The 26,980-nt window shown below is 46.0% G+C and overlaps 1 protein-coding gene across 1 annotated transcript in view; it reads right to left on the bottom strand.

Moving 5' to 3' along the window:
- The window catches only part of AHDC1 (AT-hook DNA binding motif containing 1), a 230,828-nt gene that overhangs the window by 93,365 nt on the left and 110,483 nt on the right, over window positions 1-26,980 (bottom strand). The window lies entirely within an intron of this gene.

The raw sequence follows: 26,980 nt of genomic DNA, 5'->3' as shown, positions 1-26,980 counted from the left end.
AAACAGACAGCAGTAGATGGGGATAGGAGTGAGAATTGAGAGGACATGGGCAGTAAGAACACTAACAGTGACAAAAAAGCAGAAAGGAGACAGACACCAAAAAAGTATAGGCTTGTGTACAGAGAGAAGATATGCAGTATAAGAGGCCTTCATCATACTCCTATAGATGTCACGAGATAAACATAAGTATTTAGAACACTCATTCACGTTATCAATGTACATGTAATGGGTCTACACCTATACAGTCAGGCATCAGGAAGTGTGGTAGCTGAGTGTATGTGTTGGGGGAGGGTACAGGGCAGACAGATGGTGCAGTGATGAGAGGAGGGAGCAGGCATTGGATTCCAGGCACAGGACTAATTATAGCTGCCCTTCTCCCAGAATGCTTTGAGGCAGAAAGCACTCAGCCAGGGAACCACATCCTGGCAAAGCATTCCCTTTCCAGCCAGAAAGCCCTGCAGACTTTGGCATTTTGACCAACCTCTTTCCTGCCTGAGCGCAGCGTGTGACAGAATAACCCTTTCCGCTCCAGTCATGTGTCCTAAGACCTTTCTCTCTTAACAGTAGCTTGCATAATATTTATAGCTCAAACATATTAGGTAGCGATGAAAAAAGGCAGAAGGAAAAAAACAGCAATTTTTGTTAATGCACGAGGACATATTCAGAATCAGCTTTATTGGCCAGGTACAATTGCGTATACTAGGAATTTGTTTTCGGTTTACAGTGCAGCAGCCAGGGGGGAACACGTAGACTAGAGGGAGGGAGGAATATATGCAGTATACAGGTTAAGTAAAAGTACACGGTGTTCGTTCCAATCAGAAGATCGGAGTAGAGCGACTGGACAGTCAGTCAGCCCGGCGATTTGTCAGGAGTTCAGCAGGTGGGCTGCTTGAGGAAAGAAGCTTTTGAGGCTTCTATTGGTTCTGGTGGGAATGGCACTGTATCTTTTCCCGGATGGCAGCAGGTTGAGCTCGCCATGGCCCGGGTGAGGTGGATCATTGACTATCCTAGTCGCCCGTTTTTTTGGCTCTGGACCAGTACAGGTCATGGACAGGCGGAAGGTCAACTCTGATGATCTTCTCAGCAGACCTTACCACTCTTTGGAGCCTGTGTATGTCTCTCTCGCTGGCGGAGCTATACCAGACGATAATCGAGGAACACAAGATAGATTCTACAATTGCGGAGCAGGAGATTCTGTGGGATGTTAAACTTAAGTTGCCTTAGGAAGAACAGCCCCTGCTGTGCCTTTCCGATGGTGGCATTTGCATTTGGTCCCCACTTGAGGTCTCTAGAGATCGTAGTCCCCAGGAACTTGAAGGAGTCCATTAGCGGCACCGCACTATTGGCTATGATTAGTGGGGGTGCTCAGCTGGTTTCTTCCTAAAGTCTAATACCATCTCGACGGTTTTAAGTGGGTTGAGCTCCAGGTTGTTACAGCTACACCACTGGGCCAACCGATCCACTTCCTGTCTGTAGTCCGATTCGTCCCCTTTTATGATGCCGATGAGATTGGTGTCGTCGACAAATTTAATGATTTTAACCGACTGGGACTCAGAGGAACAGTCATTAGTGTACAGGGAGAAGAGCAGGGGTGAGGGGACATAGCCCTGGGGTGCCCCAGTACTGATGGACCGAGCTTGGGAGGTGAATCCCCCTGCTTTGACCACCTGTATTCTGTCGGTCAGAAAGTCCACGATCCAGGAACAGATTGCTTCAGAGACCCCTTGGCGGAGTAGTTTGTGGTAGAGAATGCTGGGGTTGATTGTAGACTTCAGCTTGGCATTCAATACAAACAGGATTCTCTCGTAGGTTCCAGACGTGTCCAGATGTCACAGGATGTGGTGCAGGCCCAGGTTGACAGCATCCTCAACGCACCGATTCACTCGGTAGACAAACTGAAATGTGTCTAGATGGGGGCTAGTCACAGCTTTAAGGTGGTTCAGAACCAGGCAGTCGAACACTTTTATGACCACAGACGTCGGTGCAATCGGTCTGTAGTCACAGGCTTGTGATATTAGATTTCTTGGGGATCGGAACGATTGTGGCGATTTTGAAGGGAACTTTGCGTATTTTTAGCGATTCATTAAATATACGTGAATATATTCACGTTCTTTTTAGGCAATATACCTCTTTTCTGTCCAGACAGGTAAACAACCAGAACATAAGTGTATGCAGAACACTGGGTTGAAGAGAACACAAAGCATAGAGAAACTCAAGCTGGGTACACACTTGATCATGCAGATCATCTGACAGATCTTCAAATGGTGTGATCGTATTTCCTGGTATACACACTGTAGAACCATCCTGACCGATGCCTGTGTGTACTCCATATTGCATCGTCCCATGTGAATGCAGCAGATCAGATGGGCCGATGCAATAAACAATCGGCCTAATTCATATTTGTATGGTATTGCACAGCTGCAAGGAATCGACTGTGATTGAAAAACAAACTGTGTGTACCCAGCTTAAGATATTTATTTTAGAAGCAATATAACACTCATAAAAGGCAACTGGTATGTGAAACTAATATGGAATTCAGAACAATTCATAAATGCACAGCCAGATTATTATTAAAGGTTAAGTGCAAATATGTTTTTTTGGGAAAGAAGGCTGTGTACCTCTTTACACAACACAAATGCATGAATGTCTGGCCTAAAAAGTTTACAAAATACCTTCCAAGTTAATGAGGAATGACGCATTCCTTATATAGGTTTAATTTGTATTTGGATTGGTATTTGTGCCTATAATAAAGTGTGTTACTATAATACAGGTCGGACAGCCGTTATCCGGATACCCATTAACCGAAATATTCAAAAAATTGGAATATTTTGGCCCTGTAGTAATGTCATGACGTGGCCAGCGTCATGACATCTGTGGCGTCCGCGGTCAGACAGGTGGGGTAGTGGCTTTACAGCCATTTCATCACCGTCACTACACCCAGGACCCACCGACGACATGCCAGACCCTCACGCTGGTGTGCCGGAACCGCTGCTGACCCGTCCGGATGGGATGCAGTCAATTTACCTACAATAAAAATCCATACGGTCAAAATACAGACAACTGACAGATGGTCAAAATACCGACAAGGTCAAAATACGGACATTAAAAATGTCGACACTCGTCACTGTCAAAATACAGACATTTTAAATGTCGACAGGTCGAAAAAAATCGACATGAGTTTTTCATGTTTTTTTTTTATTGAAACCGACTTCTTCATACTTTACCATCCCAGTGGACATGGAGGGGGAATACAATAGTGTGCCCGAAGCATGGCAAGCGCAGCAAGCGATGCGCGGGGACGCGTTACACCTATACGGTGTCCACGTTGACCTATATCAACATACGGTTTTTCAAATATTTTGGTTGGGTGTCGACTTTATGACTATTTAAATGTCTGTATTTTGACTGTGACGACATTTTAAATGTTGGTATTTTGAATGTCGGGATTTTGATTGTAGGTAAATCATACTGATCCCATCCAGATACCAGGTATTCTGTTATCTGGACAAAGCCCATATCCGGAATGCTCCTGGTCCCTAGCATTCCGGATATGGGATACTCGACCTGTACATACTATATTTGGGATCAAACTATTATACAGTCACAGAACTACTGTGATTGCTTTAAGTCTTAAATTAGGTATACAAGTCCCATATAAATATAATAAAAACACCAAGTAGAATACAGAAACATCTGCATTACAATGGCTTCAGAGCCAAAAACTAAACCAAATTGTTAGATTGTGTATATTGAAAAGGAGATTTTATTCATATCAATAAACTGGAGGAAGTAGTATTAAGTCAACCTCTAGAAAATGTGAGTAAGATGGGCAAAGTTATGTGAATTATCTGTGTTGCATAAGGTGATGATTGTAGGAAAAGCGCTTAGCGCACTGAGGCCTAGATCTATCAAGCCTTGGAGAGTGATAAAGTACCAATCAGCTCCCGTCATTTAAAAAAAACAAAAACAAAGCCTATAATATGGCAGTTAAGAGCTGATTGGCTGGTACTTTATCACTGTAATCACTGTGTAATCACTCTCCAAGGCTAGACAAATATGGGCATATATTCTGTTTAAATGTTATTTGGTGGGGTTGGCACATATCTAGCATGGGCAGGTACAAGTGACATGTGGTGAGGTAGAGCAGAGCCTTTCCTGTCATACTAACGTCTAAACCAGAGTTTTGACTATATAAAGTATATGAAAAATACAAAGAATTTATTAGAAATATCTTTTATATTATTTTTATAGCCAAAACTCTGCAAAAGTGTATAGCAGGTGAGCCTACCTTTTCTGCACAGTTCTGATCAAAACTCAAATTTCCACCACATATAATGCCCACATGAACCCTTTGGCTTATATATTGTGTGTAAATCTGGCTCTGGTACTAGCCAGTGCCTCCTGAGTCATTTACCTCACCACACGTCACTGGTAGGTGCAGATTTGTTTTTATACACAAATCAAAATACGCCACGCAATGCGAAAGGCCTGTTGGGAGTTATCTATGCCAAGTGGTCTAGGGTCTTGTATTCCTGAATGCGTATCTTATTTGATTCGCTGATTTATTTAACATGCAATACTCATTTAACGGTGTGCAACAGATTCTGAGGGGTATATTTACTAAGCCTTGAATAGACAAAGTCTATAAAGTACCATAATACCACACATACACGTACCAAACATAAAGTACCAGCCAATCAGCTCCTGTCATGTCACAGGCTGGGTTTTAAAAATGACAGTTAGGAGCTGGTTGGCTGGTACTTTATCTCCGTCCAAGGCTTATTATATAGACCCCTGAATCTGTATACGAAGCACACAAAAAAGCAGCTGCATCATAGAACTTTATATAGATTCAGACTCAGTCGCACACAGATATTTAAGGGTCGCATATCAAATGAATTTGTGCAGCCTCGTGAAGCAGTTTAGTTAAAATTGTACAGCCACTAAGATGCACTTTTGCGAGACGATGACACTCGACACAAACACAAGCAGAGTCACACGGGACCTGGTGCACCAATGATGTTTGGAGTGTCTGCAGCAATAGTGTATTAGGACTCATCTGTACAGGTTTCAGTAGTCTTTAGACCTAACTTAAAGAGACTTAAATAGGTGTACATCGTGATAAACTGTATTCATCTAAAGTAGAAGTTTTGTAATGTATTTGTTTGCTGTAAATATGTTTATACGATTAAGTTTCTAATTTGCTGAGAAATAATCATTACAGGTTTGTCATTATTAAGAAAGAGGATGCGCAGATTCTCGATCCTTATTATAAATTAACAGCGACCATGGATATTGGGGTTTTAAGAACCGCGACACTACTGCTAAGTGATCACATCTCTCTGCAATGTAGAAAATAGAAAATTCGATTCTTTCCACCAGATGTCTCGCTTTACTTCTTTTCCCACTACAAAGGCCTGCACACTAACTCCTTCCTTCCCTCCCTTTCTCCTGTCTGTCCTGTCTCCTCTGTCTCTCTCATCCTTTATTTATCTGCTTCCTCCTGTGTGCACAGATTAGCTGCTCCCCGCTGGATCCAGGATCTGTCAGACAGGCAGATAAAATACACAGCTACAAACAGAGAGGGGGTGTGCAGATACTCAGCATCATTATACAGCTCAGCGTGTGCATTTTCTGTACAGATACTCAGTGCCACTCTCTGTTCTAACAGGATGCCGCTGTACCGGGCGTTACATGAGGTAGGGCAGAAAGAGCAGGAGCATGTTGCCTGGATACCGAATGTGGAAGTGGGTCATGCAGCAGTGGGGACACGGTGACATCCGAACGGGGAGTGCTCACCATTAACCCTTAGCCTGCTAGGGAACGGCTATATTGGGGAAGCACTTTGTATGGCTATAAAAGGTCTGTTGGAAAAATGAAATTCATATAAACAGTGAAAAAATAGCAAACTGATCTGGAGAACACTGACCAAATATTATGGAGGGCCAACATAAAAATGTTATTAAGTAAATAAAAATGTTGTGGGAATTAAGAAAAACAGAAAACGTTACACTCAAATTTTGACACAGACTTGACCTCCTACCAACATTTCAATTCTATTGCATCTATATAGTGTATTTATTTTATTTATGCATACTAATGATCAGTTCGTAAAAAGAAAAACTTTCACAACTGGCTGTTTACCCCCAGCTACACACATCTGTGGCCATCAGCCTCTCCCCTCTTAATATGGTCTATTCTCTCCCATGCAAACCTAGAGGGCCTTTTACTACAGACATAAAGGGATCCTCAATCCACTCTTTACATATGCACAAAGGTGTACACAGGGCAGTATATTCACAAGCAGGAATTCAATTAGTAGGATTGTCCATAAGGGGACAGCATTCTGGCTATTTCTCTGGCATCGCACAACCACCCACATATGTGGTTTAAGGCTACCATACAGAGTTGATGAGTGCAGCTGCACCTGATTATGTCCCCCTACTAAAGTTGTCCAATGCAGGTACCGTACCTGCTGCTTAGAATACATGTAGTACACACAAAGCAGGCGTAAGAAAGCCACAAAACCAGAAAGTCTGCTGAAAAAGTGTAGGAAAGTCAGGGGTAATTCTACATGAGCTGGGTGAAGACCACTGTAACGCCTCTATGACCAGATATGTTTTGCTAACATACTATTAGATTGAGATGGTATTAGTACAGACTAACATTTCCGATAAACGCCGACAGCTGTGCGCAAATTTCCCGCTGACAGCATAAAAAGCAAAGATTACACAGTAACTGCCAATACAGTTCCTGAACATACAATGGTCACCTAAAATACATACATCATGGCAGAGGGAAAGGTTGTGTACTGTATCCATGTTACATAGGCTTATCTCCCCGATTCTAGTATTACGCATAGTATGCAGACACGTATATAGCCAGGTGCGTGGAGCATTTTGTAAAGAGGATTGATTTTCCTTCCTGATACTAGCACAGCTCTGAGAGCGGCTGTACATCTATAGACACATTATGTGTGCAGGAAGCTTTTATTCCAAGCTGTCTCTGGCTGGAAGGTGACAAGGTCACATTCTCCCCAGAGCTGACAGTGACATCATATGACAGGGGAGGGGGTGTTTTCTTACTGACAAGGTGCTGGGTTACCATAGGTACTCTGCTGCATTGTACAGAGCTCAGCAAGCAAAGTGTTACATAGCTACGCTCTGTAGGGTGCTCTATGATGCAAAGCTTCACAGAGCTGTCTGTGGCAGGAAAGAGCTGACAGGAAAGGGTTACACATTGCCACACTGCAGTGAATGGTCTCTCACAGTCTGACCTCTCTCAGTATAATCAGTTCAGTGATTCGGACTCTGACAGCTAGAGATGGCTATACTGCTGGAGATTTGGAAATAGAGAGCAGATGGGCTCCAGTATAGCTGACTTGGCCAGTGATCGCTCTGATACAGAGAACAAAGCCATGGAAGCGTATTTCTCAAAATGGACTTTTATAGCATTTTAAAAGCTAAAGTTGTCATCATAATCATGATCCTCCAATGAATTTCCATTACCAGTGTGCTGTATTAGATGCACACAAACTCAATGTGGCACTACAGTGTAACAGGATTTGCATGTGACCGTTAGAAGGGGACTAGGAAAAGCTAAAAATTAAAACATTTATAGAAGGGATGGGAGAAAGCCTTACACAAACACCATCTACACCCCTCCAACAAAAAAACAAAAAAATTAAAATAAAAAGAAATATATAATAAGAATTTACTCACCGGTAATTCTATTTCTCGCAGTCCGTAGTGGATGCTGGGAACTCCGTAAGGACCATGGGGAATAGCGGGCTCCGAAGGAGGCTGGGCACTCTAGAAAGATCTTAGACTACCTGGTGTGCACTGGCTCCTCCCACTATGACCCTCCTCCAAGCCTCAGTTAGGTACTGTGCCCGGACGAGCGTACACAATAAGGAAGGATTTTGAATCCCGGGTAAGACTCATACCAGCCACACCAATCACATCGTACAACTCGTGATATGAAACACAGTTAACAGTATGAAACAATAGAGCCTCTCAACAGATGGCTCAACAATAACCCGATTTAGTTAACAATAACTATGTACAAGTATTGCAGATAAACCGCACTTGGGATGGGCGCCCAGCATCCACTACGGACTACGAGAAATAGAATTACCGGTGAGTAAATTCTTATTTTCTCTAACGTCCTAGTGGATGCTGGGAACTCCGTAAGGACCATGGGGATTATACCAAAGCTCCCAAACGGGCGGGAGAGTGCGGATGACTCTGCAGCACCGAATGAGAGAACTCCAGGTCCTCCTCAGCCAGGGTATCAAATTTGTAGAATTTTGCAAACGTGTTTGCCCCTGACCAAGTAGCTGCTCGGCAAAGTTGTAAAGCCGAGACCTCTCGGGCAGCCGCCCAAGATGAGCCCACCTTCCTTGTGGAATGGGCATTGACAGATTTTGGCTGTGGCAGGCCTGCCACAGTATGTGCAAGCTGAATTGTACTACAAATCCAACGAGCAATAGTCTGCTTAGAAGCAGGAGCACCCAGCTTGTTAGGTGCATATAGGATAAACAGCGAGTCAGATTTTCTGACTCTAGCCGTTCTGGAAACATATTTTCAGTGCCCTGACAACGTCTAGCAACTTGGAGTCCTCCAAGTCCCTAGTAGCCTAGGCACCACAATAGGCTGGTTCAGGTGAAACGCTGACACCACCTTTGGGAGAAACTGGGGACGAGTCCTCAATTCTGCCCTATCCATATGGAAAATCAAATAAGGGCTTTTACAAGACAAAGCCGCCAACTTTGATACTCGCCTGGCAGAAGCCAAGGCCAATAACATAACCACCTTCCACGTGAGATATTTCAGATCCACGGTTTTTAGTGGTTCAAATCAATGTGATTTTAAGAAACTCAACACCACGTTGAGATCCCAAGGTGCCACAGGAGGCACAAACGGGGGCTGACTCTGCAGCACTCCTTTTATAAATGTCTGAACTTCAGGTACTGAAGCTAGTTCTTTTTGAAAGAAAATCGACAGAGCCGAGATCTGTACCTTAATGGAACCCAATTTAAGGCCCATAGTCACTCCTGCTTGCAGGAAATGCAGAAATCGACCTAGTTGAAATTCCTGTTGGGGCCCTTTCGGCCTCACACCATGCAACATATTTTCGCCATATGCGGTGATAATGAGTTGCTGTAACCTCTTTCCTGGCTTTAGTAAGCGTAGGAATGACTTCCTCCGGAATGCCCTTTTCCTTCAGGATCCGGCGTTCAACCGCCATGCCGACAAACGCAGCCGCGGTAAGTCTTGGAACAGACAGGGCCCCTGCTGCCGCAGGTCCTGTCTGAGTGGCAGAGGCCATGGGTCCTCTGATATAAATTCTTGAAGTTCTGGGTACCAAGCTCTTCTTGGCCATCCACGAGTATCGTTCTTACTCCTCGCCTTCTTATTATTCTCAGTACCTTTGGTATGAGAGGCAGAGGGGAGAACACATAAACCGACTGGTACACCCACGGTGTTACCAGAGCGTCCATAGCTATCGCCTGAGGGTCCCTTGACCCGGTGCAATATCTTTTATAGCTTTTTGTTGAGGCGGGACGCCATCATGTCCACCTGTGGCCTTTCCCAATGGTGTACAATCCTATTGGAAGACTTCTGGAGGAAGTCCCCATTCTCCCAGGTGGAGGTCGTGTCTGTTGAGAAGATCTGCTTCCCAGTTGTCCACTCCGGGAATGAACACTGCTGACAGTGCTAACACATGATTTTCCGCCTATCGGAGAATCCTTGTGGCTTCTGCCATCGCCATCCTGCTTCTTGTGCCGCCCTGTTGGTTTACATGGGCGACTGCCGTGATGTTGTCTGATTGGATCAGTACCGGCTGGTTTTGAAGCAGAGGCCTTGCCGGCCTCAGGGCATTGTAAATGGCCCTCAGGTCCAGAATATTTATGTGTAGGGAAATAACCTGACTTGACCAAAGTCCCTGGAAATTTCTTCCCTGTGTGACTGCCTCCCAGCCTCAAAGGCTGGAATCCATGGTCACTAGGACCTAGTCCTGTATGCCGAACCTGCGGCCCTCTTGAAGATGGGCACTCTGCAGCCACCACAGTAGAGATACCCTGGTCCTTGGAGACAGGGTTATCAGCCTATGCATCGGAAGATGCGATCCGGACCACTTGTCCAACAGGTCCCTCTGAAAAGTTCTTGTATGGAACCTGCCTAATGGGATTGCTTCGTAGGAAGCTACCATTTTTCCCAGGACTCGCGTGCAATGATGCACCGCTACCTATTTTGGCTTCAGGAGGTCTCTGACTAGAGATGACAACTCCTTGGCTTTCTCCTCCGGGAGAAACACTATTTCTGGTTTATGTCCAGAACCATCCCCAGGAACAGTAGACGTGTCATAGGAACCAGCTGTGACTTTGGACTGTTTAGAATCCAACCATGCTGTTGTAGCACTTTCCAAAATAGTGCTACCCCGACTACCAACTGCTCCTTGGACCTCGCCCTTATAACGAGATTGTCCAAGTACGGGATAATTACAACTCCCTTTTTTTGAAGGAGTATCAACATTTCGGCCATTACCTTGATAAAACACCCTCGGTGCCATGTACAGTCCAAACGGCAGAGTCTGGACTTGGTAATGGTAATCCTGTACCACAAATCTGAGGTACTCCTGGCGAGGATGGTAAATGGGGACATGCAGGTAAGCATCCTTGATGTCCCAGGATACCATGTAATCCCCCTCGTCCAGGCTTGGAATAACCGCCCTGAGCGATTCAATCTTGAACTTGAATTTTTGTGTTCAAGGATTTTAAATATAAAATGGGTCACACCGAACCATGCGGTTTCGGTACCCCAACCCGTGTGGAATAAGTAACCCTGTCCTTGTTGAAGTAGGGGCACCTTGAGTATTACCTGCTGGGAATACCGCTTATTAATTGCCTCTAGCACAGCCTCCCTGCCTGAGGGAGTTGTCAGCAAGGCATATTTTAGGAAACGGCTGGGGGGAGACATCTCGAATTCCAGCTTGTACCCCTGAAATACTACTTGAAAGAAACAGGGATCCACCTGTGAGCGAGCCCACTAATTGCTGAAATTTTTGAGACGGCCCCCCACCGTACCTGGCTACACCTGTGGAGCACCCGCGTCATGGTGTGGCCTCACAGGAGGCGGGGGAAGAATCTTGATTCTGGGAACAGGCTGACTGGTGCAGCTTTTTTCCCTCTACCCTTGTCTCTGTACAGAAAGGAAGCGCCATTTGACCCGCTTGCTTTTCTGAAGCCGAAAGGACTGTACCTTTGTCTGTGAGGAAACCTGAGGTAAAATTATTTCTTCCCAGCAGTTGCTGTGGATACGAGGTCCCAGAGACCATCCCCAAATAATTCCTCACCCTTATAAGGCTCTCTATGCGCTTTTTAAGTCAGCATCACCTGTCCAGTGACAGGTCTCTAATACCCTCCTGACAGAATGGACATTACATTTATTTTGGATGCCAGCCGGCAAAATATCCCTCTGTGCATCCCCCATATATAAGACGACGTCTTTAATATGTTTTTATGTTTGCCAACTAGTATCCCTGTTTGACAGGGTCACCGACCACGCTGCAGCAGCACTATCTGCAGGTCTCAGTCTAGTACCTGAGTGTGTAAATACAGACTTCAGGATAGCCTCCTGTTTTTTATCAACAGGTACCTATTAAAGTGGCCGTATCCTAAGACGGCAGTGCCACCTTTTTTGACAAACGTGTGAGCGCCTTATCCACCCTAGGGGATATCTCCCAGCGTAACTTATCCACCTGGCGGGAAAGGGTACGCCATCAGTAACTTTTTATAAATTACCAGTTTCTTAACGGGGGAACCCACGCTTTCACACACTTCATTTATTCATCTGATGGGGGAACAAAACACTGCCTGTTTTTTCTCCCCAAACCTAAAACCCATTTTTAGAGGTGCTTGGGTTAAAGTCAGAAATGTATAACACATTTTTTATTGCCGGGATCACGTCACGGATGTTCCTAGTGGATTGTGTATATGTCTCCACCTTGTCGACACTGGAGTCAGACTCCGTGTCGACATCTGTGTCTGCCATCTGAGAGAGCGGGCGTTTTTGAGCCCCTGATGGCCTTTGAGACGCCTGGGCAGGCGCGGGCTGCGAAGCCGGCTGTCCCACAGCTGTTACGTCATCCACCCTTTAATGTAAGGAGTTGACACTGTCGGTTAATACCTTTCACCTATCCATCCACTCTGGTGTCGGCCCCACAGGGGGCGACATCACATATATCGGCCTCTGTTCTGTCACCATATAAGCCTCCTCATTCAACATGTCGACACAGCCGTACCGACACACCGCAGACACACAGGGAATGCTCTAAACGAGGACAGGACCCACAAAAGCCCTTTGGGGGGACAGAGTAAGAGTATGCCAGCACACACCAGAGCGCTATATATATACAGGGACTAACTGAGTTATGTCCCTAATAGCTTTTATATAATATACTGTATACAGTGCCAATTTTAATGCCCCCCCCCTCTCTTTTCCCTCTTACTGTACTGTAGAATTGCAGGGAAGAGCCAGGGAGCTTCCCTCCAGCCGAGCTGTGAGGGAAAAATGGCGCCAGTGTGCTGAGGAGATAGGCTCCGCCCCTTTTTCGCGGCCTATTCTCCCGTTTTTTATGGAATTCTGGCAGGGGTATTTACCTCATATATAGCCCCTGGGGCCATATATTGAGGTATTTTAGCCAGCCAAGGTGTTTTTATTGCTGCCTCAGGGCGCCCCCCCCCAGCGCCCTGCACCCTCAGTGACCGGAGTGTGAAGTGTGTGAGAGGAGCAATGGCGCACAGCTGCAGTGCTGTGCGCTACCTTGGTGAAGACAGAGTCTTCATGCCGCCGATTTTCCGGACCATCTTCTTGCTTCTGGCTCTGTAAGGGGGACGGCGGCGCGGCTCCGGGACCGAACATCAAGGCTGGGCCTGCGGTCGATCCCTCTGGAGCTAATGGTGTCCAGTAGCCTAAGAAGCCCAATCCGGCTGCAAGCAGGCGAGTTCGCTTCTTCTCCCCTTAGTCCCTCGCTGCAGTGAGCCTGTTGCCAGCAGGTCTCACTGAAAATAACAAATTCTAAGACTATAACTTTCTAAGAGCTCAGGAGAGCCCCTAGTGTGCATCCAACCTCGGCCGGGCACGAAATCTAACTGAGGCTTGGAGGAGGGTCATAGTGGGAGGAGCCAGTGCACACCAGGTAGTCTAAGATCTTTCTAGAGTGCCCAGCCTCCTTCGGAGCCCGCTATTCCCCATGGTCCTTACGGAGTTCCCAGCATCCACTAGGACGTTAGAGAAATAATGATTATGAATCCTGTAACCGGGAATAAATAGGCATTAATTTCAACCGGCTTTCCTTCACAAAATGAGTTTAAAAGTAAAAAAAACAAAACACAACTGATATGTTGCCACTGAAGGTATTCATCAATGCATGCTACCATATTTCTGAGCATATTTGCCCCTTATCCATGTATACACTATTGCAGGGATGGGGAACTTTTGACCCTCCAGCTGTTGTTGAACTACACATCCCAGCATGCCCTGCTAGAGTTTTGCTATTTGGCCATGCTAAAACTATTGCAAGGCATGCTGGGATGTGTAGTTCAACAACAGCTGGAGGGCCAAAGGTTCCCCATCCCTGCACTATTGGCTTCAGCTGTCTATTAAAAGGAAATAACCTGCATTCAGCAAGGTCCGATTCAGTTTCACTTAAAAAAAAAAAAAAAAAAAACATAAAAATGTCACACCGCTGATAGTATAGTCCATCTCTAATAAAGAGGATTGCGTACAATAGAGGTAAAATATGCACGTATTCATTTTAGAGGCACTGCCATACTGTTTATTGTGTTGAGATGAAGTGACACAAATATAAAAGCTCCCCCTGTGGCCAAAATACAGACACCGTATGAGCACATGCATAAGACAATTATTATTTATTAACTGATTTTTATACAGCGCAGCCAATTCCATTGAGCTTTACAATTAGAAACTGTGAAAAACACAAAACTGGGTAATAACAGACAGCCATAGAGGTAGGAAGGCCCTGCTCGCAAGCTTACAATGTTGGCCTGTGGTCAGGAGAATGGGAAAGTGAAGAAAGAGAAAATGTGACGATGTGTGTGGACTATACTGCGGGGATGTCATTGGATGGGAAAGCTTATGATGGCTATGTGGGAGTTTCCGGAATTTGATAAGCTTGCTTGAAGAGGTGAGTTTTCAGGGAACGCTTGAAGGATTGTAGCATACAGTCTTATTGTGCATGGAAGGGCATTCCACAAAGCAGATGCAGCACGAAGAAAGCCTTGCAATCGTGAAAGTGAGCAAATAATGAGTGTGGATAAGAGACATAGGGCCTAATTCAGACCTGATTGCTGCTGTGCTTTTTCGCACAGCAGGCGATCAGGTCTGAACTGCGCAGGCGCAGCAGTGCTCCGGCGCACGCCAGAGGTGCAATCGGCATCTCAGGGCTGCGATCACCTTTGCCTGATTGACAGGAAGAGGCGTTGGAATGCCATTTTGGGGGCAGAGTCCGGGCAACACAGACATGCGCTGGTAGGGAGCTACTCTTAAGGTACAAAAGCATTGCCGCCGTGCAATGCTTTTGTACCTGTGAGGGCAAAGCCAGACACCCCCCCCCCCCCCCCCCCCCGCATGTCTGTGACAGTGATCGTAGATGTGCTAAATTTAGCACATCTACGATCAAGTCTGAATTACCTCTATAGATCTTGTGAAGAGCGAAGGGGTCGAGCTCGGAGATATTTTGAGATAAGCAGAGATATGTACATTGGTGTAGTTTGGTTAATGGCCTTGTATATGTGAGTAAAAGCATATAAGATTGAATACGGTAGAATACAGACAACCAATGGAGGGTGGATCCACAAGCAAAGAATGCCTAGAGAGTAAAATTATCCTTACAGTCGCATTCAGAATGGATTGTAGTGGAGAGAGTAACGTAACTATTGCAATAATCAATGTGGGAGATAATGAGAGCATGGATTAGAGTTGCAGTGTCTTGTGTAAGGTACTGTATGGTCGTATTTTGGATATGTTTTTTCGATGCATGTAACATGATTTTGAGACAGATTGAATGTGGGGAACAAGGACAGATCAGAGTCAAGAATGACAACTAGGCAGTGAGCTTGTGGGGTAGGATTAATTGTCGAGTTCTCAGCAGTGATAGAGATATTAGACTGGTAACTACTATTGGTCGGTGAAAATTATTAATTCTGTTTTTGAAATATTAAGTTTGAGGTGGCGAGATAACATCCAAGATGAAACTGCAAAAAAGGCATTCAGTGACATGGACCAATACAGATAGTGACAAATCTGTGGGGATAAGTATATTTGAGAATCATCCGCGTACAGGGGCCTACTACGGTATGCGGGCGCTCGGGATCCCGGCACCTAGCATACAGGCGCTGGGATACCGACCGCCGGTATATCAGCAGCAGGGGGAGCGCAAAAGAGCCCCTTGCGGGCTCGCTGCGCTCACCACGCTGCGGGCATGACGCTATTTATTCTCCCTCCAGGGGTGCCGTGGACACCCCAAGAGAGAAAATAGTTGTAGGTATGCCGGCTGGCGGGATTCCAGCACCGGTATGCTGAGCGCCAGGATCCCGACAGCCGACATATCAAGTGCCACCCACGTACAGGACATACTGAAATCCAAGAGAGCATCAAAAGCAGCAGAAAGATCTAGAAGTAGTAAGTAATGGCCTTTAGACTCCACCGTATAACAATAGCGGGAAGCATCTCACACATTGTAGTGCAGTACAGATGATACAATGATTACAATGACTGCGCAAAGTTAAAAAAATATGCAAGTCCCAGGTCCCATCACTTTAAAAACTTGAGGTCCTACTGCTGTTTCTGGGTTCCATTAGAATGTGACTAATATCTAAAGTAGTTTGAGCCTTTAATCGACCTCAGACTGACCCACATGGCTACAGACCACCCCCACAAGGCCCTTAAATGCACCTCAAACTGCCCCATATGGAAAGAGACCACCCCCACAAGGCCCTTAAATGCACCTCAAACTGCCCCATATGGAAAGAGACCACCCCCACAAGGCCCTTAAATGCACCTCAGACTGCCCCATATGGAAAGAGACCACCCCCACAATGCCCTTAAATGCACCTCAAACTGCCCCATATGGAAAGAGACCACCCCCACGTATGTGCGTACAGAGTTGCAGGACCGACTAAAACGCAACGTCTCAGAAGTGCATTGGGCATCCCTGGGCGTTGGCACAGAGACACACTCTCTTATGAAAGTTGTTGTATACTCAGTGGCTTAATCACTCATATTGGAGGCCATAGTCTGAGAATCTGAGATTCTGCTCCTAGCATGAGGCTGGTGCAAGTTTTCATGGTTAACTAAAATGCAACAAGTGGGATTACAGCATCTAAAGAAGGTCCGAGTGGTCATCTACCCTGGTGTATGGCCACGCAAGTTCAGGTGTGTGGCCGTACACCAGGTAAGGCCTTGTACTATCATTAGTATAAAGTCTGTGGTGATGCCATGGCTGAGCTGATCTCTCCGCATGGGTGAAGCTGAAGAGAAGTAAAAGTGCAAACACCAGACTCCACACCCCCCAACACGTATTATGTAAAACATGTCCTTTAGTTTAAAATAAATAAAAATTATAATGGTTTTAGTGTTCACTCTAGGGTGAAAAGTAGGCAGGGCACAATCAGGTTAAAGGGGGACTTCCGAAAAGGTGGTGAGACCTTGTGACCCTGTTGGTCACTCTTGGAGGCATGCCCAGCACTTCTGAGATGCTGGGCTGCCCCCCAAGCTCTCCTCGCACTGTGAATACATGCCATGCACACGGCATCCGTTTACCGGTGGCGATCACTAAACTGCAACATTTCCAACCCGCAGGACACTGCGGTCCATGGGTGGGGACAGCAGAGGGCAGACTTCTTCGGCGTGACAACACAATAGGGACAGGGTACACAATAATTTTAAAATCGGGCAGGGCGCGGCGCCGCATTGAAACAGCCTAGCAGGAACCCTATGGTTCTAAGCATCAGCCCAAGTTCCTCATTTACACAATGAGAAATCAGGAAAATCTTCAGTCTATCCAAATGAATTTAATATTTTAAGTATAACCCAGATTCTCATTACAGTTACACTTTCCCTGACACTTGGGGCCTAATTCAGATCTAATCGTAGATGTGCTAATTTCCTAAGACATGCGGGGGACAATGTTTTTGCACCCGGCGAGTAGCTCCCTGCCTGCGCAGCACCTGCGCTCTGGCAGGTAGCTACCTGCTGTGTCCCAGGTCGCAGCGGCTGTGTGCGACGTTACATAGCCGCTGTGGCCCACCCCTCGGTCCTGACACACCTGCGTTGTCCGGACCGCACACCGTCAGCGGTGTTCTAACGCCACTGGCACGCCCCCTCCCGCCCCGTGACTGCCTCTGCCTGTCAATCGGTCAGAGGCGATCACAGCCCTGAGATGCTTTTAGCATCATACTGGGCTCCTGGTGTGCGCGTGTGCACTTCACACAAAAATTCAGACTGTGATCGGATTCATTTTTATTTTAATGTAACTGGTTTCTCACCCACCACACTGAAACTGCACATATCAGCCCACAAGGAGGATGCTGAAGCCACGGAAAAAATAAGATTTTACTTACCGGTAAATCTATTTCTCGTAGTCCGTAGTGGATGCTGGGGACTCCGTAAGGACCATGGGGAATAGCGGGCTCCACAGGAGACTGGGCACTCTAAAGAAAGATTTAGTACTATCTGGTGTGCACTGGCTCTTCCCCCTATGCCCCTCCTCCAGACCTCAGTTAAGGAAACTGTGCCCGGAAGAGCAGACATTATAAGGAAAGGATTTTGGAATCTCGGGTAAGACTCATACCAGCCACACCAATCACACCGTATAACTTGTGATACACTTATCCAGTCAACAGTATTAACAACAACAACAACAGGGCATCAACAATGGATGCCAACATAACATAACCCATTATTAAGCAATAACTATGTACACGTATTGCAGAAAGTCCGCACTTGGGACGGGCGCCCAGCATCCACTACGGACTACGAGAAATAGATTTACCGGTAAGTAAAATCTTATTTTCTCTGACGTCCTAGTGGATGCTGGGGACTCCGTAAGGACCATGGGGATTATACCAAAGCTCCCAAACGGGCGGGAGAGTGCGGATGACTCTGCAGCACCGAATGGGCAAACTCAAGGTCCTCCTCAGCCAGGGTATCAAACTTGTAGAATTTTGCAAATGTGTTTGAACCCGACCAAGTAGCAGCTCGGCAAAGCTGTAATGCCGAAACCCCTCGGGCAGCCGCCCAAGAAGAGCCCACCTTCCTAGTGGAATGGGCTTTCACTGATTATGGATGCGGCAACCCAGCCGCAGAATGAGCCTGCTGAATCGTGTTACAGATCCAGCGGGCAACGGTTTGCTTTGAAGCAGGAGCACCCAACTTGTTGGGGGCATATAGGATAAACAGCGAGTCAGTTTTCCGGACTCCAGCCGTTCGGGCTACATAAATCTTCAAAGCCCTGACTACATCTAGTAACCTGGAATCCTCCAAGTCACGAGTAGCCGCAGGCACTACAATAGGTTGGTTCAAATGAAAAGATGACACCACCTTTGGCAGAAAATGGGGACGAGTCCGCAATTCTGCCCTGTCCATATGAAAAACCAGATAGGGGCTTTTACATGACAAAGCTGCCAATTCTGACACACGCCTAGCCGAGGCTAATGCCAATAGCATGACCACCTTCCACGTGAGATACTTTAGCTCCACGGTCTTAAGTGGTTCAATCCAGTGGGATTTTAGGAAACCCAACACCACTTTGAGATCCCAAGGTGCCACAAAAGGGGGCTGAATATGCAACACTCCCTTAACAAACGTCTGAACTTCAGGAAGAGACGCCAGTTCCTTTTGAAAGAAAATGGATAGGGTCGAAATCTGGACCTTTATGGATCCCAACTTCAAGCCCATAGTCACTCCAGACTGTAGAAAGTGCAGAAATCTGCCCAGTTGGAATTCCTCTGTAGGGGCCTTCCTGGCCTCACACCAAGCAACATATTTTCGCCATATGCGGTGATAATGCTTTGCTGTCACGTCCTTCCTAGCCTGTATCAGCGTAGGAATAACTTGCTCCGGAATGCCTTTTTCCGCTAGGATCCGGCGTTCAACCGCCATGCCGTCAAACGCAGCTGCGGTAAGTCTTGGAACAGGCAGGGCCCCTGTTGCAACAGGTCCTGTCTGAGAGGCAGAGGCCATGGGTCCTCTGTGAGCATTTCTTGCAATTCCGGGTACCAAGGTCTTCTTGGCCAATGAGTATTGTTCTCACTCCTCTTCTTACGATTCTCAGTACCTTGGGTATGAGAGGAAGAGGAGGGAACACATAGACTGACTGGAACACCCACGGTGTTACCAGGGCGTCCACAGCTATCGCCTGAGGATCTCTTGACCTGGCGCAATACCGTTGCAGCTTTTTGTTGAGACGGGACGCCATCATGTCTACCTGTGGCAGTTCCCATCGATTCGTAATCTGAATGAAGACTTCGTGATGAAGTCCCCACTCTCCCGGGTGGAGGTCGTGTCCGCTGAGGAAGTCTGCTTCCCAGTTGTCCACTCCCGGAATGAACACTGCTGACAGTGCTTGTACGTGATTCTCCGCCCACCGAAGAATCCTGGTGGCTTCCGCCATCGCGACTCTGCTTCTTGTGCCGCCCTGACGGTTTACATGAGCCACCGCGGTGATGTTGTCTGACTGAATCAGCACCGGTTGGTTGCGAAGCAGGGGCTCCGCTTGACTCAGGGCGTTGAATATGGCCCTTAGTTTCAGGATATTTATGTGCAGACAAGTTTCCTGACTTGACCACAACCCTTGGAAGTTTCTTCCCTGAGTGACTGCCCCCCACCCTCGGAGGCTCACATCCGTGGTCACCAGGACCCAGTCCTGTATGCCGAATCTTCGGCCCTCGAGAAGGTGAGCACTATGTAGCCACCACAGAAGAGACACCCAGGCCCCGGGGGACAGGGTGATCAGCCGATGCATCTGAAGATGCGATCCGGACCATTTGTCCAACAGATCCCATTAAAAGATCCTCGCATGGAACCTGCCGAAGGGAATGGCTTCGTACGATGCCACCATCTTTCCCAGGACTCGCATGCAGTGATGCACCAACACCTGTTTCGGTTTTAAGAGGTCTCTGACTAGAGTCACAAGCTCTTGCGCCTTCTCCGTCGGGAGAAACACCTTCTTCTGGTCTGTGTCCAGAATCATGCCCAGAAAGGACAGACGCGTCGTAGGAATCAGCTGCGACTTTGGGATATTCAGAATCCAGCCATGCTGTTGCAACACTTCCTATGAGTGCGCTACGCTGATCTGCAACTGCTCCCTCGATCTCGCCTTTATGAGGAGATCGTCCAAGTATGGGATAACTGTGACTCCTTGCTTTCTCAGGATCACCATCATTTCTGCCATTAGCTTGGTAAATATTCTCGGTGCCGTGGACAGACCAAACGGCAACGTCTGGAATTGGTAATGACAGTCCTGTACCACAAATCTGAGGTACTCCTGATGAGGCGGATAAATGGGGACATGCAAGTAAGCATCCTTGATGTCCAGAGACACCATAAAATCCCCCTCTTCCAGGCTTGCAATGACCGCTCTGAGCGATTCCATTTTGAACTTGAATCTTTTCAGATAAATGTTCAGGGACTTTAAATTTAATATAGGTCGGACCGAACCGTCCGGTTTCGGTACCACAAACATTGTGGAATAGTATCCCTTCCCCTGTTGAGGAAGGGGAACCTTTACCACCACCTGCTGGAGAAATAGCTTGTGAATTGCCGCTACCACTACTTCCCTTTCTATGGGGGAAGCTGGCAAGGCCGATTTTAGGTAACGTTGAGGGGGCATCACCTCGAATTCCAGCTTGTATCCCTGAGACACAATCTGTATAGCCCAGGGATCCACCTGTGAGCGAACCCACTGGTGGCTGAAATGTCGGAGACGCGCCCCCACCGCTCCTGGCTCCACCCGTGGAGCCCCAGCGTCATGCGGTGGATTTAGTGGAAGCCGGGGAGGACTTCTGTTCCTGGGAACTAGCTGTAAGGTGCAGCTTTTTTCCTCTGACCCTGCCTCTAGCAAGAAAGGAAGCACCTCTGACCTTCTTGCTTCTTTGTGCGCGAAAGGACTGCATTTGGTAATACGGTGCTTTCTTCGGTTGTGAGGGAATATATGGCAAAAAGTTTGACTTCCCAGCAGTAGCTGTGGAAACCAGGTCCGAGAGACCATCCCCAAACAATTCCTCACCCTTGTAAGGTAACACCTCCATGTGTTTTTTTGGAGTCGGCATCACCTGTCCACTGCCGAGTCCACAGGACCCTCCTGGCAGAAATTGACATTGCATTAATTCTAGAGCCCAGTAGGCAAATGTCCCTCTGGGCATCCCTCATATATAGGACAGTGTCTTTTATATGCCCCAGGGTCAGCATAATGGTATCCCTGTCTAAGGTATCCATTTCCTCAGACAGATTATCTGTCCATGCTGCTACAGCACTACACATCCACGCCGACGCAATTGCCGGCCTCAGTAGAGTCCCTGAATGTGTATAAACAGATTTCAGGATACTTTCATGCTTTCTATCTGCAGGATCCTTTAGGGTGGCCGTATCCTGCGACGGCAGGGCCACCATCTTAGATAAGCGTGTCAGAGCTTTATCAACCCTAGGGGAGGATTCCCAGCGCACCCTGTCCTCTGGCGGGAAAGGGTACGCCATAAGTAACCTTTTGGAAATCAGGACTTTCTTATCTGGGGAATCCCACGCTCTTTCACATAACTCATTTAACTCATGTGAAGGGGGAAAAGTCACCTCTTGCTTTTTCTCCCCATACATATAAACCCTCTTGTCAGGGACAGGGTTTACCTCTGATATGTGCAAAATATCCTTCATCGCTATAATCATGTAACGTATAGCTTTTGTCATTTTTGGTTGCAATTTTGCATCATCGTCGTCGACACGAGTCAGAATCCGTGTCGACATCTGTGTCAACCATTTTGGATAGTGGGCGCTTTTGAGACCCTGAGGGCCTCTGCGCTGTAGGATCAGGCATGGGTTGAGACCCTGACTGGCCCGAGGTATCAGCTTTATCCAACCTTTTATGTAAGGAGTTTACATTATCATTTAACACCTTCCACATATCCATCCAATCAGGTGTCGGCACCGTCGGCGGCGACACGTCAGTCAACTGCACTTGCTCTGCCTCCACATAGCCCTCTTCGTCAAACATGTCGACACACGCGTACCGACACACCACACACACAGGGGAAGCTCTAAATGAGGACAGGACCCCCACAAGGCCTTTTGGAGAGACAGAGAGAGAGTCTGCCAGCACACACCCCAGCGCTATATAACCCAGGGATTACACAGTAACTTAGTGTTTACCCAGTAGCTGCTGTATTATGATTTATGCGCCTAAATTTATGTGCCCCCCCTCTCTTTTTTACCCTTCTACCGTGATTCTGCAGGGGAGAGCCTGGGGAGCTTCCTCTCAGCGGAGCTGTGGAAGGAAAATGGCGCTGGTGAGTGCTGAGGAAGAAGGCCCCGCCCCCTCAGCGGCGGGCTTCTGTCCCGCGATTTTTAGTAAAATAAATGGCGGGGGCTCATACATATAACAGTTTACCACTGTTTATATGCAGCATTCGCCAGGAGGTATCTAATTGCTGCCCAGGGCGCCCCCCCCCCCCCCTGCGCCCTGCACCCTACAGTGACCGGAGTGTGTGGGTTAGTGTGGGCGCAATGGCGCACAGCTGCAGTGCTGTGCGCTACCTCATGTGAAGACAGGAGTCCTCTGCCGCCGATTTCGATGCCTTCTCCGCTTCTGCCGGCTTCTGTCTTCTGGCTCTGCGAGGGGGACGGCGGCGCGGCTCCGGGTAGGGACGACAAGGTCAGGTCCTGTGTTCGATCCCTCTGGAGCTAATGGTGTCCAGTAGCCTAAGAAGCGCAACCTAGCCGCAGTTAGTAGGTTTGCTTCTCTCCCCTCAGTCCCTCGTAGCAGAGAGTCTGTTGCCAGCAGAAGCTCTCTGAAAATAAAAAACCTAACTAAAATACTTTCTTATTAGCAAGCTCAGGAGAGCTCACTAAAAGCACCCAGCTCTGTCCGGGCACAGATTCTAACTGAGGTCTGGAGGAGGGGCATAGGGGGAGGAGCCAGTGCACACCAGATAGTACTAAATCTTTCTTTAGAGTGCCCAGTCTCCTGCGGAGCCCGCTATTCCCCATGGTCCTTACGGAGTCCCCAGCATCCACTAGGACGTCAGAGAAATGTATGAAACATGGTCTGATTATCGAGAATATCCACACCCCGCAGAATATCGGGAGGTTGTGACAGATTTTCTGCCTTGGCAGACTGATCAGATAATTGAAGGATCATGTTTGTGGCAATACGTTTTCCGGATTATCGACAAAATGCTGGAACTTTAAGCTGGGCTGCATATGTAGTGGTTAGTCCTCTATTTTGATTCCTGCGATCGCAATTGAATTACGATCGCATTGCAGGCACCATACATGTTGATTTCCTCCTTAGCAGTTTTAGATAAAGACTCTAAATAACCCCCTTTAGCCCTGTAATTTCAAAGTACACCCCTGAAATTGTAACACTTGATACCATTAAATGTTTCAATCATCTGTTAACACTATCATATAAGCTATACAATAAGTCTTTCGCGGCAAGTTTTTGCATGCAGGCCATGCAGCAGGGTTGTGTATATTTTGTCAACTTTCATAACGTCGACACAAGAGTGTTGGACAATACGTTCCCGGTGGTCCAGTGGTAACTTACTTTGTTTGGAGGGTCCAGCACCTCCACTGATTCCTTTCGGGTTCAGTGGTAATGTGATGACGACTTTCACCTCCCCTGCAACCTATCATCCGCTTTCTGTAGAATGTCAACATCATAACTGTTGACATTTTGGATGTCAATATGATACATTAGTACCTTTTCTGTGAGTTTTTTTATATTTTATTAATGACTATTGGGGGTATATTGTCATTGTATGTGGCTTTGTGTGGCGTATCCAGCTGTTTGGCTATTCTGGGTACTTACTTTCATATCACCTAAAAAGTATAACTCCAAAGTTGTTGTCCTGACATTATAGCACTACTCATAGTGGTGTGTCCAAAATGCATCTTTCATTTTACATTTTTATGTAATGCATTAAGGATTACAAATGCTCTAATCATTAGACATTTATGTACAGCCTTTGGGATACAAACGCAGTTACATATTTGTGTATCACTTATAAAACTTTAAAAAGACCACAATTAATATCAATAAATCAACACATTAAACACAATCACACACTCCTACATGGAGAGGGGGTACTTTGCTGGTTACCAGCCCTTCATCTGATCACTAATTACAACACTGTCTCCTGCTCTTTAGCTAAACCTTTAACCATTCATTATCAAATACAGACTATTTCTGAATTAATTTATTGTCCAATATGAACTACCTTGCCAACTTTAAATAACCGGGAAATATAAGAAACGGTAGCCAAACAATGCTAGTGTCCCAGGAAGCTATTCTGGAGGCACTCTGCAGCCAGCACTACAAATTCAGTATTGCCACCCTTCACCCCATTCAGAGACAACAACAACAAAAAATCTCCCAGCGGCAAAACCACTGTTGAATATTGTAATATGATTCCAAAGAAAAAACTGAAGTGATTTTAATTGTTCCTATTTTTGGTGTATTGGAATTATTCCCCCCAAAACCTGGAATTAACACAAGTAGCAACAGGTAAAAGAATGTGGTAAATGATGCTGGAAGTACGACCTATAATACTCTTAAGGGTGTTTTGGGCACCACGATAATTAACAGGTGCCTGATGGAGCAATTTGTTCCAGGCGGCCATTGTCTCACCCATCGTACCCAAATACACTGGGATTAGCCACGTATAGTGTGTAAACCAGTCTAAAATTCTGGTTAGGGCGCTCAAACCATGGACTCTTACGCACAGTTATTCTTGCCAACGCAGGAGGATGCAAGAAGAAATGTGTTCCCCAGCGGCACTCGCGCCCGAACGGAGCAAGAATTGCTCTCAGGTATCACCTAGTGGTAGCCACAAGTTAAAACAAATTAATTGCTCCCATAGATGTGGAACATTGGACCTGGACCAACAAACTTAACTACTTTTGTCATTCAGGTAGAGTATCCCATAACCAAATATTCTGAAATACATAATATTCCGAAATACATGAGTTTTTGAGTGAGAGTGAGATAGTGAAACCTTTGTTTTTTGATGGCTCAATGTACACAAACTTTGTTTAATACACAAGGTTATTAAAGATATTGTATTAAATGACCTTCAGGCTGTGTGTATAAGGTATATATGAAACATAAATGAATTGTGTGAATGTACACACACTTTGTTTAATGCACAAAGTTATTAAAAATATAGACTAGAATTACCCTCAGGCTGTGTGTATAAGGTGTATATGTAACACAAATGCATTCTGTGCTTAGACTTAGGTCCCATCACCATGATATCTCATTATATTATGCAATTATTCCAAAATACGGAAAAATCCGATATCCAAAATACTTCTGGTACCAAGCATTTTGGTACCTGTATTAGATTTCTCTTCATTTTACCAATACATCTGCCATAAAGTTATGTTGCATTTTATAATGTAACATTTTGTTTAAAACACTATGGGAGATATGTAATTAGGGACGTTTTTTGCCTAAACAAAAAAGGGCACTTTTCACAGTTTTATAGGGCGAATGGGGATTCGCCTATTCAATAGCAGGGACGTATTTTTGCCTAGGCGAAAAAATCAGCAGGAGCAAAAAACATGTGGATCGGCAAATCCACGTGTTTTCGCACCTGCGCCAGCAAAAACACAGGCCATTTTCGCAGATTGAGGCATTTTTCGCCAATGCATTGTCGCAAAAAAAATAAAAAAAATTGAAAAGGCAAATGGCAAAAATACCTTAAAAACTGGCAAAATCGGCCCACAATTGAGGACGCAGGGGGGGTGAATTCAATAGCTCCAAAATTGTCGGAGCTGATTGAATACTCCCCTATTCGTGCAATATCCGCGTAAAATCTAAAAATTTTGCCAATGTAGGTCCCAAATTCTCTCTTGCGTGCGCACAAATGTAGTTATGTACAATAAATAATTTTTTGCCAACTCTCCACCAGTGTTAGTCTCAACAACTCAGAAAATTCCCTTTATTGTAATATAAGTTACGATATTGATCTATCATCATCAGTTCTGCAGCTTCCACATTGACATTTTCAGTTCTAAGCAATTTTAAGGCACAATGGAGGGCCCAGAGGCTGCCACTGACGTTCAGAAGGGGTAGCGTCCCAATATGTATATTTCAGGCTGCAAGCTAACAACACTCAGTCGACATAGTCAAAAATAAACTTAATTATTATGTCTTAATCTTAAAGGATTCGTTGGACAATGTATATTAATCTTCAATATTAAAGATAGAGCTACGATGTGTAGCCAACTTCCCAAATACATACAGATTTTTTTTATGGTGTCCAATCTTACAGATAGGTGCCTCAACATAATAAGGGAGAAAACATTTAGAAGAGGTCAAAAATACAAGGGGTGATTGAGAAGTACCTGTGTTTGAAGACAGATGGCGCCAGTGACATCAAACCTGTATATCATCGGTTAGTGTCATCTGTCAAACAACTGTCAGAATTTCAGATAAATGCATCGTGTACTTTTGTTTTCGGTCTGCTGAAAGAGAGCAAGATGAGTTTTTTCAACTATGGAGAAAGTGCAGTACCGATCGGTGATTAGATTTTTGTTTTTGGATGGGAAAACGTTTGAGGAAATCAAAGAGAAGTTGGAAGCCGTTTATGGGGACCTTTCACCGTCGATGACAACCATCAGATATTGGTTCAATGAATGCAAGTGTGGTCGTACAACCGTCCTCGAAGAGCGTCCAGGTT

The sequence above is a fragment of the Pseudophryne corroboree genome, chromosome 2 (genome assembly GCF_028390025.1).
Source record: "Pseudophryne corroboree isolate aPseCor3 chromosome 2, aPseCor3.hap2, whole genome shotgun sequence".
Lineage (NCBI taxonomy): Eukaryota > Metazoa > Chordata > Amphibia > Anura > Myobatrachidae > Pseudophryne > Pseudophryne corroboree.
This window is presented reverse-complemented; position numbering and strand designations above follow the sequence as displayed.